Here is a 10,558-nt window from a genome sequence, read left to right on the forward strand (position 1 = left end):
CCAGCTATTCAGGAGGCTGAGGTGGGAGGATGGCTTAAGCCCAGGAGGTCAAGGCTGCAAGGAGCTGAGATCGTGTCACTGCACTCTATCCTAGGTGACAGAGTGAGACCCTATCTCTAAAATTATAATAATGATGATAACAAAAAGAAGGGTACAAGAAAATTGAATGTCCAGAATGAAAGACTTACAAAAAATGCTAAAGTTAAGAAAACCTAGAGGGATTTTTTAAAGGCTTTCTTGAAAACAAGGTAATTAATAAAAGAGGAATAAGGACGAAGCTTAAGTATGGTGTTCTATACAACCTTCTCCACCATGGAGAATGGAAAAGTATAACAAGCATGGCTAGGAAAGAATTGAAATCCAAGATAAGCAGTGCTAAAGCACACAGTCATTTTAAATGAATTCTAGCTAGTCCCAGACAACATATATCTACAGATACTGAAAGAACTGACAGGTATAATGTGAGTATTCTCAAAAAACCATGGAGAACAAGAGATGGGCTGGAATACCATAGATGGGCACATTCTCTTCTGAATTTCAAAAGATGAGGCTACTCGTGGATCCCAGAAAACACAGACCAGTAAACATAATGTATTTGTTGAGATAATACAGGTTATGTTTCCTTAACAAATACCTTTGAAACCTCAATGGCTTGAAGTCACAAAGGCTTATTTCTTGTTCATTTGTTGCTCATGCTACATGTCCCTATGTGGGTCCCTTGAAGACGCTCTGTTTTTGCCTTCACTTTGGGACCCATGCTGGAACATTCTGGTTGTCAAGGTAGTGGGAAAGAGGATGTAGTGGAGTATACTCATTTTACTCCCAGAAGTGACGTATTTCACTTTTACTCATGGCATTGACCAAAGCAAATTACATGACCATGCCTAGTTTCAAGGAGGCAGAGAAGTGCACTCCTACCATGTGCACAATAGGAAAGAGAGTTGGAATATTTGGGAGCAGCCTCAATGGTTATTTAGATTAGCAAGAGGTGATTAAAAGGAGTCAAATGGATTCAGAGCCAAGATCAAGACAACATTATTTCCTTTTTTTGGAGAGTTATTAAATTTTTAAATCAAGAGACTACTATAGACAATGTATATATTGACTTTAAGGCATTTGGCCAAATTTTTCATATCCTTGTGAGTAAAATATACAAAATTATAGGAATAAAGAAAATATAATTGGCTGGTTAACAATCACACCTAATGGAAATTGATTAGTATTCTGGTGTCAACTCAGAGGTAAGTCTCCATGGGTATGATAGAGTACTTTGATAAAGATATAACTGGAAGTATGGCCATTATGGAAAACAATATGGAAATTCCTAAAAAATTAAAAATAGAACTACCATATAATCTAATAATCCCACCTCTGGGTATATTCCCAAAGGAATTGAAATCAGTATGCCCGCACTCCCATGTTTATTTCAGCACTATTCACAATAGCCAAGATATGGAACCAACCCAAGTGTTCATCAACATATGAATGGATAAAGAAAACATTGGATAATATATACAATCGAGTACTATTCAGACCTAAAACAGAAGGAAATCCTTTCTTGTATGACAGCATGGATGTACCTGGAGGGCCTTATGTTAAGTGAAATAAGCCAGACACAGAAAGACAAAAATATTGAGTGATCTCACTTATATATGGAATCTAAAAAAGTCAAAATCATAGAAGCAGAGTAGAATGGTGGTGCCAGGGGCTGGGGTTGGGTGGGGGGAATGAGATGTTGGTGGTTGAAGGATATAAAGTTGCAATTAGACACGATGAAAAAGTTCTGGAGATCTAACCTAGAGCATGGTGAATACAGTTAATAAAGTATAATATACTTCAAAATGGCTAAGAGAGTAGATCTTAAATGTTCTCACCACACAAAAACGTTAAGTATGTGAGATGATATGTTAATTATCTTGATTTAATTATTTCATAATGTATACACATATTAAAACATCACATTGTATACCATAAATATGTACAATTTTTGTCATTTTTGCCTTAATAAAGCTGAGGGAAAATAAAATTTGAAAATATAGTGAGAGAACTAATGCACTGATGTCAGAACTAGGATCTTATTATATCGTAATCAACCAAATTAATGAAATTTCTAAAGAATAAGTGTGAAGTGCTGTATTTAGAATTTTTAACAAAATCAAATGCATAAGCACAAGGTGTTAAAAACTGGATTTACTGCAAATTAATGCTATCTTTTAAAAAACTTTTATTGAAACATAACATACATGTAGGAAAATGTACAAATCATAAGTATATAACTTGAATTACTCGAGGGTGAGCAAACCCATGTAATATCCATTCATAGCAAGAAGAAAAACATTACCAGCAGTCAACAAGTTCTTCTTATGCCACCTTCAAGTCACTACTCTTCTCTTCTCCCTGAAGGTAACCTTTCTTATTTCTAACAACATAGATCACCTTTGCCAGCTTTCAAACTTTATATAAATGAAATCATACTACATCTTTTGTGTTTGTGATATTCATCCATGTTGTTGTATATCAATAATTATTGATTTTCAATGCTATATAGTATTCCATCACCTGATTATACCACAAAACATTTATCCACTATACTATTGACCTATGGGTTTTTCCCACTTTTAGACCATTATGAATAATGCTGCTAAGAACATTCTTATATATGTGTTTTGGTGAACAGATGTATGCATTTCTCTTGGGTATATACATAGGAGTGGAATTGCTAGGTCATAGGATATACACATGTTAAACTTTAGTACAGGCTTGTCCAACCTATGGCCTGTGGCCACATGCAGTCCAGGATGGCTTTGAATGCAGCCCAACACAAATTTGTAAACTTTCTTAAAACATTATGAGATTTTTTGTGATTTTTTTTTCTTAGCTCATCAGCTATCATGAGTATTATGTGTGGCCCAAGACAATTCTTCCTCTTCCAGTGTGCCCCAGGGAAGCCAAAAGATTGGATACCCCTGCTTGAGTAGATCTTGCTAAACAGCTTTCCAAAGTGACGGTACCAACTTATACTCCCTCAGGCAAGGTTTGACAGTTCAGTTGCTACATATCTCAGTCAACACTTATTTTGTCAGTCTTTTCAAGTTTTAGTCATCTTGCTAGGTAAGTGGTGGTGAGGAGACAGGCCATTTCTCTTACCGTCTCTCTGTCTCTGAAGAGAAGGAGGAAGTAAAAGCTGAAAAACACAGGAATGAAGTCAGTGACAAGACCAGCTGGCGCCACTGATGACCAGGTCTGAGGTTAAAAGATTAACCCCCAATTCTAATCACATGTGCTATCTATAGATCTCAATCTATCATGACCCTTTCATGTGGAACCCCTTAGAGTTGCAAGCCCTTAAAAGGGCCAGGAATTCTTTCTTCTGGAAGCTCGGTTCTTGAGATGCAAGTCTGCCAACGCTCCCAACCAAATAAAACCTCTTCCTTCTTTAACCTGGTGTCTGAGGGGTTTTGTCTATGGCTCGTCCTGCTACAATGGTATTTGTGGTTTTGTGTTTCCTTGTTGGTACTAAGGAGATTAAGCACCTTTTCGTATGTTAATTAGCTATTTGGATGCAATGCTATTTTAAGATACATAAAAGTGTTCAAATCTAATCCAGAGGATTGAAGTTCATTGATCTCTTTAAAGTTCATTGACTCTGGAATGTGAGGAATTATGGGAGGGATTGGAAATAAGTCAGATAATTATGACATTTTAGTTAAAATGGTAGTTGTCTTCAAATATTTGGGCTGAACTGTGAAAGTTGCGGGGTAAGTGGTGGACGTGGGGTAAGTGGGGGACATGGGTGTGTATGCAAAGTGTAATGTGGGACCCTGAAATCAAAGAACAACTTCCCTACCTTCTCCTTGAGGTAGAAATTTGGTTTGGGTTAGCAAGATTAAAGTTCATGGGAAGTATGTAGTGGGAAAGGAAAGTTGGTGTGTTTTTCTTTAGTGGAGAGAGCTAGTCATCAAAGAATAAGTGACCGTAAACAGTATGTTCTGTAGGCATGGGTGCTCTGAAGTGGCTTCTACAGATGTGCTGAGTAGCCAGAAAACTGAGATAGGACTGAGCAGAACTGAGCAGGACGTAGCTCTATTCTTCCCTCTCCTGCCTGCAGCTCACTAGCTCAACTTTGATTTCGTTAGCTACCAAACTTGTAAGATTGAAAGATTGAGCTAATAAAAATAGAGGATGCTCAGTTAAATTTGAATTTTTAAATAAACAATAATTTTTTAGTATAAATATATTCCAAACATTGCATTCTTTCTAGCAGCCCTACTATCAGCCTCTTCAATCTTGGCAATACCACACTCTCCTCACATGCACAGTAGAGACTGTTTTGCTAAAGTTGTTAACACTGGATGGAAAGTGGTTATATTTATTCTTTGTTGCTCAGGATCAACTAGGATCAATGACTGGAAATCACTGAAGGACAAATATAAACAATGTAAGAATGAATGTTTAACCTGGGCAGTTTTAGGAAGTATTGGATAGCTATCTACCTGTGAGGGTAGAGGTATAAAAAGTAAAGTAGAGGTTCCTCTTCAAATTCCTTTCTTTCCCGTCTAATTAGGAATAAATAGTAACTTCTCTTAAAAGGAAAATTTATTCAAAGACCTGTGCTAACATTCTTAAACATCTGCTAGCTGTAATAAAGACATCAATGTACTTTATGTTCTTAGCTCCCACAATTTAGCCTAAATATTTGCCCTAGCATGCTTATACTGGTCCAAGCAAGCATTAGATCATAGCCTGTTCCTCTTCCTTATTTAAAAGTGTTTTTACCTTTCTCAGCATTCCCCAAGTTACTTCCTCCTTCCTTTGTTCTCCTCTACCTTTGCCTCTTTTAAAAGGTTCTAAGTTGCTAGCCAATCAATCAGGACAAATACAGCATGTGAGGTCCCGTTCCAGCCAATGGAAACCGGACACAGCAGCAGGGTGAACGCGTCAGGTTATAAATGACCCTGTCTCCTTTGTTCAGTGTACTTTTGTGGCAAAGCTGCTGGCAAGTATACCCTTTCTGCAGGAAGTAAAAATGGCCTTACTAAATAAATTAAATTTATGTTCAAGTGCTATTTCTTTACAGCACTGGAGAACAAGCATTTCAAACAGAGGTGATTTTAGTCAGTGTAGAGATGAATTAGATGATTGCTAAGATTCTATTGTTTTAATTAAGGTGATGTGAATGAACTTGGACAGATTTTTCTGTTTATGATGACCAAACAAGGAAAGTAGGTGCATTTTGAGATTAAGATGGCATATGTAGATGTGAAACTAAAAGAAGAAAATTATAGATTTAAAAGGCAGGGAGATCTAAAATGAATATCTGGGAGATTCTTACGAACATCCATAAAAGACAATAGAAATTTTCTATTTTTGAAGATACAGTTTTCTGCTTTAAGTTCTGCAACATCACAAAATGATTAATGATAGCGAAATTTACCCTTCTACAGGCACATATCACATTATAAGTATAATTTATTATGACCTTTTTATATGAAGCATTCTATTGTAGGAGTTATTAAGAAATTATTTTAGGCAGATAGAGTGGAAAAGGGGTCCTTGGGAAGTTTTCGTTTTTTTTTTTTTTTTTGAGATGAAGTCTCGCTCTGTGGCCCAGGCTGGAGTGCAGTGGCAGGATCTCAGCTCACTGCAAGCTCCGCCTCCCGGGTTTATGCCATTCTCCTGCCTCAGCCTCCCCAGTAGCTGGGACTACAGGCGCCCGCCACCTCGCCCGGATAGTTTTTTGTATTTTTTACTAGAGACGGGGTTTCACCGTGTTAGCCAGGATGGTCTTGATCTCCTGACTTCGTGATCCGCCCTTCTCGGCCTCCCAAAGTGCTGGGATTACAGGCTTGAGCCACCGCGCCCGGCCAAGTTTTTGTTTTTTAAAGCATCTCCAGAAAATTTCTTGTAAAGCCCTGGCTCTTAGAGCCAGGCTGGCAACCTTTGATATGCAAATGAAGGCCATTAGAAACTGGGCCCACCCAACATGGCGATGCTGGAGGCCTTCTTGCCCTTGCCCCACATGTTCCTGGAAACATGGCTGCCCCCACATACTCCCACGTGTGTAGAACATCATGGCACCCTTCATTTGCATATTAAAAGGCTAGGGTGAGAGGGCCAGCTTTTTCCAGGGCTAAGTGAATGACGTGCCTGGTCAAACCAATCCCCTGAACCCTACGCAAATCAGACACTGCCTTCTCCAGCCTCTGTAATATATACCTGGCTGCCAGTCCACCCCACTGGGGGTTCCCTCTCTTGGCTTTGGAATCTCCCTCCCTCTGTCTCTGTATGAGGGAGTTTCTTCCCTCTTTCCTCTTCCTTCTTGCCTATTAAATTTTCCGCTCCTTAACATCACTCCATGTGTGTCCTTGTCGTTTTATCTAAACCAGGATGAGGACTAAGAACCTTGGTGTTCCTCCACTCATTGGAGCCATATCAGTTCTACATAGGTTGCCTCATTTAATCATCCAAACAGCACTATGAAGTAGACATGATTTCTATAGATATGAAAACTGAAGCACAGAGATACTAACTTGCCCTAGGTTAGGAATACCCAGGTCTGTGGGAGTTGAAAGTTCGTGTTCTTTCTACTATATCATGCTATATCCCATTTGTATATGCTTTATAGCATGTTGGGGATGTATATGAACTAGGGAAAAGATGTATGTAATTTAAGAGCACTTTCAATGCATGTTGATGGTACCCTTATCAATTGTTCGGCCAATTCTATCACATCAAGAATAGAGCATGAATAGCATGGGTACTGACAAAGTATGGAAGCACCTTGGAATGAGAATGAGGATACCTGACTCAAAAGGCAAGCAGGTGAATGAGGCCCGAAAGATAAACCAAGAAGGATTCCTGAATGAAGAGTGTGAGTAAAGAAAACTCAGTAGTACCTAAAAATGAAAAGAGAAATTAGGGTTCAATTATATCCATCAGTTTCTCTAAATCTCTCCTCTAGAATTTCCTAATAGATTTTATATTCAATTTTTCATCTATATGTAAAGTCAGGTTTCACAGGAGTCCAAAGAGATACTCTGAACTTAAAGGCACAATGATATCTGTCATGAAAGCTTGCTTGCCTACTCTAGCCATGGTAATTTTTCTTCTGAGCTATTATGGCTCTTAATGTCTGCACTTAAATGGCTTATTTCCCATACAACTATCCTTGATTATCTTTTGAATTGCTTCTATTTTGTCTTCATCTGAATTGTAAGCTCCCCGTTTGGAACCATCTTCTACATATCTTTGTTTCCTCCACAGCACCTTCCCAGAGCCCCCTTCAAGTGGTAGGCACTTGGTAGTTGCTGACTGATAAAAAGGAGGGTATCATGTGAGGAACTGCAGAAAAGAGGCAAATAAAAGACAGTAAGCTAGAGAGACAGAGCATCCAGGTTAAATAAGATGAGGCAATATTTAAGCCTTCAAGTTTCTAAGCTCATGTAAAGGACTGACACAGAGGTATACGCAAACTTGAACCCTGACTTCTAGCCCCAGGCTTTCCCACTCCTCTGCACTCCAATAGCTGTCTTCTTTCCTGATGGTCGCCCTCATCTTCAGCTCTGCAACCATTCTTTCTGCTGAGACTCTTACTTACACATACCTCCACTTCATCCAGGGCTGAGGAAAAGCCAGACCTCAATTGGGGACTAGTTCTTTTAAGACTGCAGAAGACAGGAAAGGAGGCCAGGTGACATTATTCTGAAGACAGCCGAAGTGCCATGTCTGTCTATAGCTGACCCATAAAATGACAGTTTTGTCTAACAGCCGTTTTCCAGGCCACACCCTCATCAGTAGCTCATTGTTCCATGGGCACTGACCATGTTTCTGATTGGGTGGCACTGCCTTCCCCTCCCCCACCAACCTCAGTGATGTACCACTGTACAAGTACTGGCTGTTTCAGGTTCTCTTATCCGCACGTTTGAGGCAACAGTCAGGGGAGACTGACATGACCCCAGAGTAGTTTACACAACTCTTACCTTGGCCATGTGGAGGATGGTTGAAATTAGGCAATAGTTGGGTAGGTGATCATCAGAAGTATCTCCAGAGCAAGCAAACACCTAATTTTAGTCAATAGTGGTTACAGCTTGTACCAGGACTATGAAATTTACCAGTTATAATAAATTCAGTACTTATCTTCAGACGTATTTGTGAGGTAAATTTTTGCTTGAAGAATTATATACCTGCCCTTTTTGACTGGTCAAGTGCACACTTTTAAACAAATTTATCCCAAAGGTAACTTGAAATCCAGTGGGCACTGGATTTGAGTTTTATCTGATGTGACACTGGAAAAATGTGTTTTAAGAGGCTGGCGTGTTTTCAGCTTAAATAGTGTGCTGATTTTCTAAATGTTCTTACGTACATCACGACCACAATTAACATTTAGGGTCACAGCTTTTAAAACTGGAATTTAAAAAGTCTTATTTAAAAAGCTGTGCATATTCTTATATAAAGCCCCGCTCTATAATTAAGTTCACTGTGTGCTTCAAAATGTTGTAAAACACAGTTGTCTTAGGGAGGAAAACAAGAGGGTCATTTAATTATGTTTGTTGAGTGAATCTTCTGGTGTGAGTTGTGGAAACCAGTCTTGTAATTAGAATCATACCTCATATAATTAAACAATCCCCATAGGGAGAGCTATTCTTAATAAATGCCAGTGTTTCCTATTTCTGCTTCATTACATAAACAGGCTTCAGTAGAGACCTTTGTTTTACAGAAAGGAACCTTAGCTTTGAGGTTCATCCTCGTTAACATTCAACCTTTCACTATCATTTTATAAGTTAAAAAAGAAAATGTTTACTATGAGGAAACAGCAGTACTGACATACCTTAGAACAAAGTTTCCTTAAAAAAAATGCCATACAACAAAAAAGACTAAAGAATTTATCGCTTATTGGGCATTCTCCACCCCACCTCTTACTCCTCTACCCTAAGCAGCTTCTTTTCCACTATAAAGTTATTAGTTTAGAAACCATGCAAATAGGTTAACACAGTATATCTTTTTCGTAGTAAAATTAAAACTTCCTTAGTCTAAGAAAGTACTTTCTGGGTCTACCTTCAGTTAATAAGATTACCATTTTCTGAACTTTCTTCTTGTTGCCCAGGCTGGAGTGCAATGGCACGATCTCAGTTCACTGCAACCTCCGCCTCCCAGGTTCAAGTGATTCGCCTGTCTCAGCCTCCCAAGTAGCTCCAATTACAGGCATGCGCCACTACGCCCAGCTAATTTTTTTTGTATTTAGTAGAGACATGGTTTCACCATGTTAGTCAGTCTGGTCACAAACTCCTGATCTCAGGTGATCGATCCACCCGCCTCAGCCTCCCAAAGTGCTGGGATTACAGGCATGCACCACTTCGCCCGGCCCATTTCCTGAACTTTATCTTTAACATTTACTGTGGACCAGGCACTATGTTAAAACCTTATCTCAATCTTTAGAACAATCCTATGAAGTCAGTACCATGATTATCCCCATTGTGTTCTTGAAAATATTAAAGGTCAGAGACAGAGGTTAACAAGTTAACAAAGTCTCACAGTTAATGTGTGGCAGAATTGGGTTGAAGCCCAGGGCTGTCAGACCTGGCATTGAGAAAGAAAACTTACCTAGTGAAGCTATCAATAAGGACCTATCAGAAAGTTGTGATAAAGAATTCAACTCAACTATACTAATCAAGTGATTTGCACCACTGTGGAAATTATTTTTATGGAGTTCAGTAACTGCATTGATAGTAAGGACCTCTATTATATATATTCTTCTTACTAAGTCTTTGAGAATAGTTGTGAAACTGGTAACTAGACTATGTGTTCCAAGTGGCAATGAGAGCTTTTGACAGGATACATATTATTACCTTTTGAGATGGAGTTTTGCTCGTCGTCCAGGCTGGAGTGCAAAGACGCAATCTTGGCTCACTGCAACCTCCGCCTCCTGGTTTCAAGTGATTCTCCTGCCTCAGCATCTGGAGTAGCTGGGATTACAGGTGTGCCCCACCACGCCCAGCTAATTTTTGTATTACTAGTAGAGACGGGGTTTTACCATGTTGGCCAGGCTGGTCTCGAACTCCTGACCTCAGGTGATTCGCCTGCCTTGGCCTCCCAAAGTGCTGGGATTACAGGCGTGAGCCACCAAAGCTGGCCACAATTTAATTTTTAAGATTAAAAAATAAGATAAAGAGTTTTGGGGCAGAAAAGCAGCAAGTGATGGCTGTTTGTCAATGAAACTTCTGAGAAACAAGAAAGGAGGACTGCCTAAGATTGTATCTAAATGCTACAATGAATTTGACAAGAGGGACGTAGGAGACCTCGCATAGAAAAGATGTTTTAATGAAAAGGAAGTGAAACACCAAGTCCACATATAAATTTTTAATAAACTTTTTGTGTCTATGTCATATTTCATGTTTTTCCTAAATGCTTAACCTAGGAAAAACATACATGTGTGCACACCCATGTCAAACACACAAATGAATTTATTTATTTATTTTTCTGAGACGGAGTCTCACTCTGTCTCCCGGGCTGGAGTGCAGTGGCCGGATCTCAGCTCACTGCAAGCTCCGCCTCCCGGGTT

At 39.2% G+C, this 10,558-nt stretch overlaps 1 protein-coding gene across 3 annotated transcripts in view; it reads right to left on the reverse strand.

Annotated features, from left to right (window-relative positions):
- The window catches only part of ADCY10 (adenylate cyclase 10 (soluble)), a 105,295-nt gene extending 97,441 nt beyond the window's left edge, over positions 1-7,854 (reverse strand). For all 3 annotated transcript variants that reach the window (XM_011933403.1, XM_011933402.1, XM_011933401.1), the window contains exon 1: positions 7,604-7,854. The gene's annotated coding sequence lies outside the window, so the exon portion shown is untranslated. The remainder of the gene's footprint in view (positions 1-7,603) is intronic.
- Positions 7,855-10,558: the final 2,704 nt, after the last annotated feature.

This window comes from Colobus angolensis, unplaced genomic scaffold (assembly GCF_000951035.1).
Source record: "Colobus angolensis palliatus isolate OR3802 unplaced genomic scaffold, Cang.pa_1.0 Scaffold126, whole genome shotgun sequence".
Lineage (NCBI taxonomy): Eukaryota > Metazoa > Chordata > Mammalia > Primates > Cercopithecidae > Colobus > Colobus angolensis.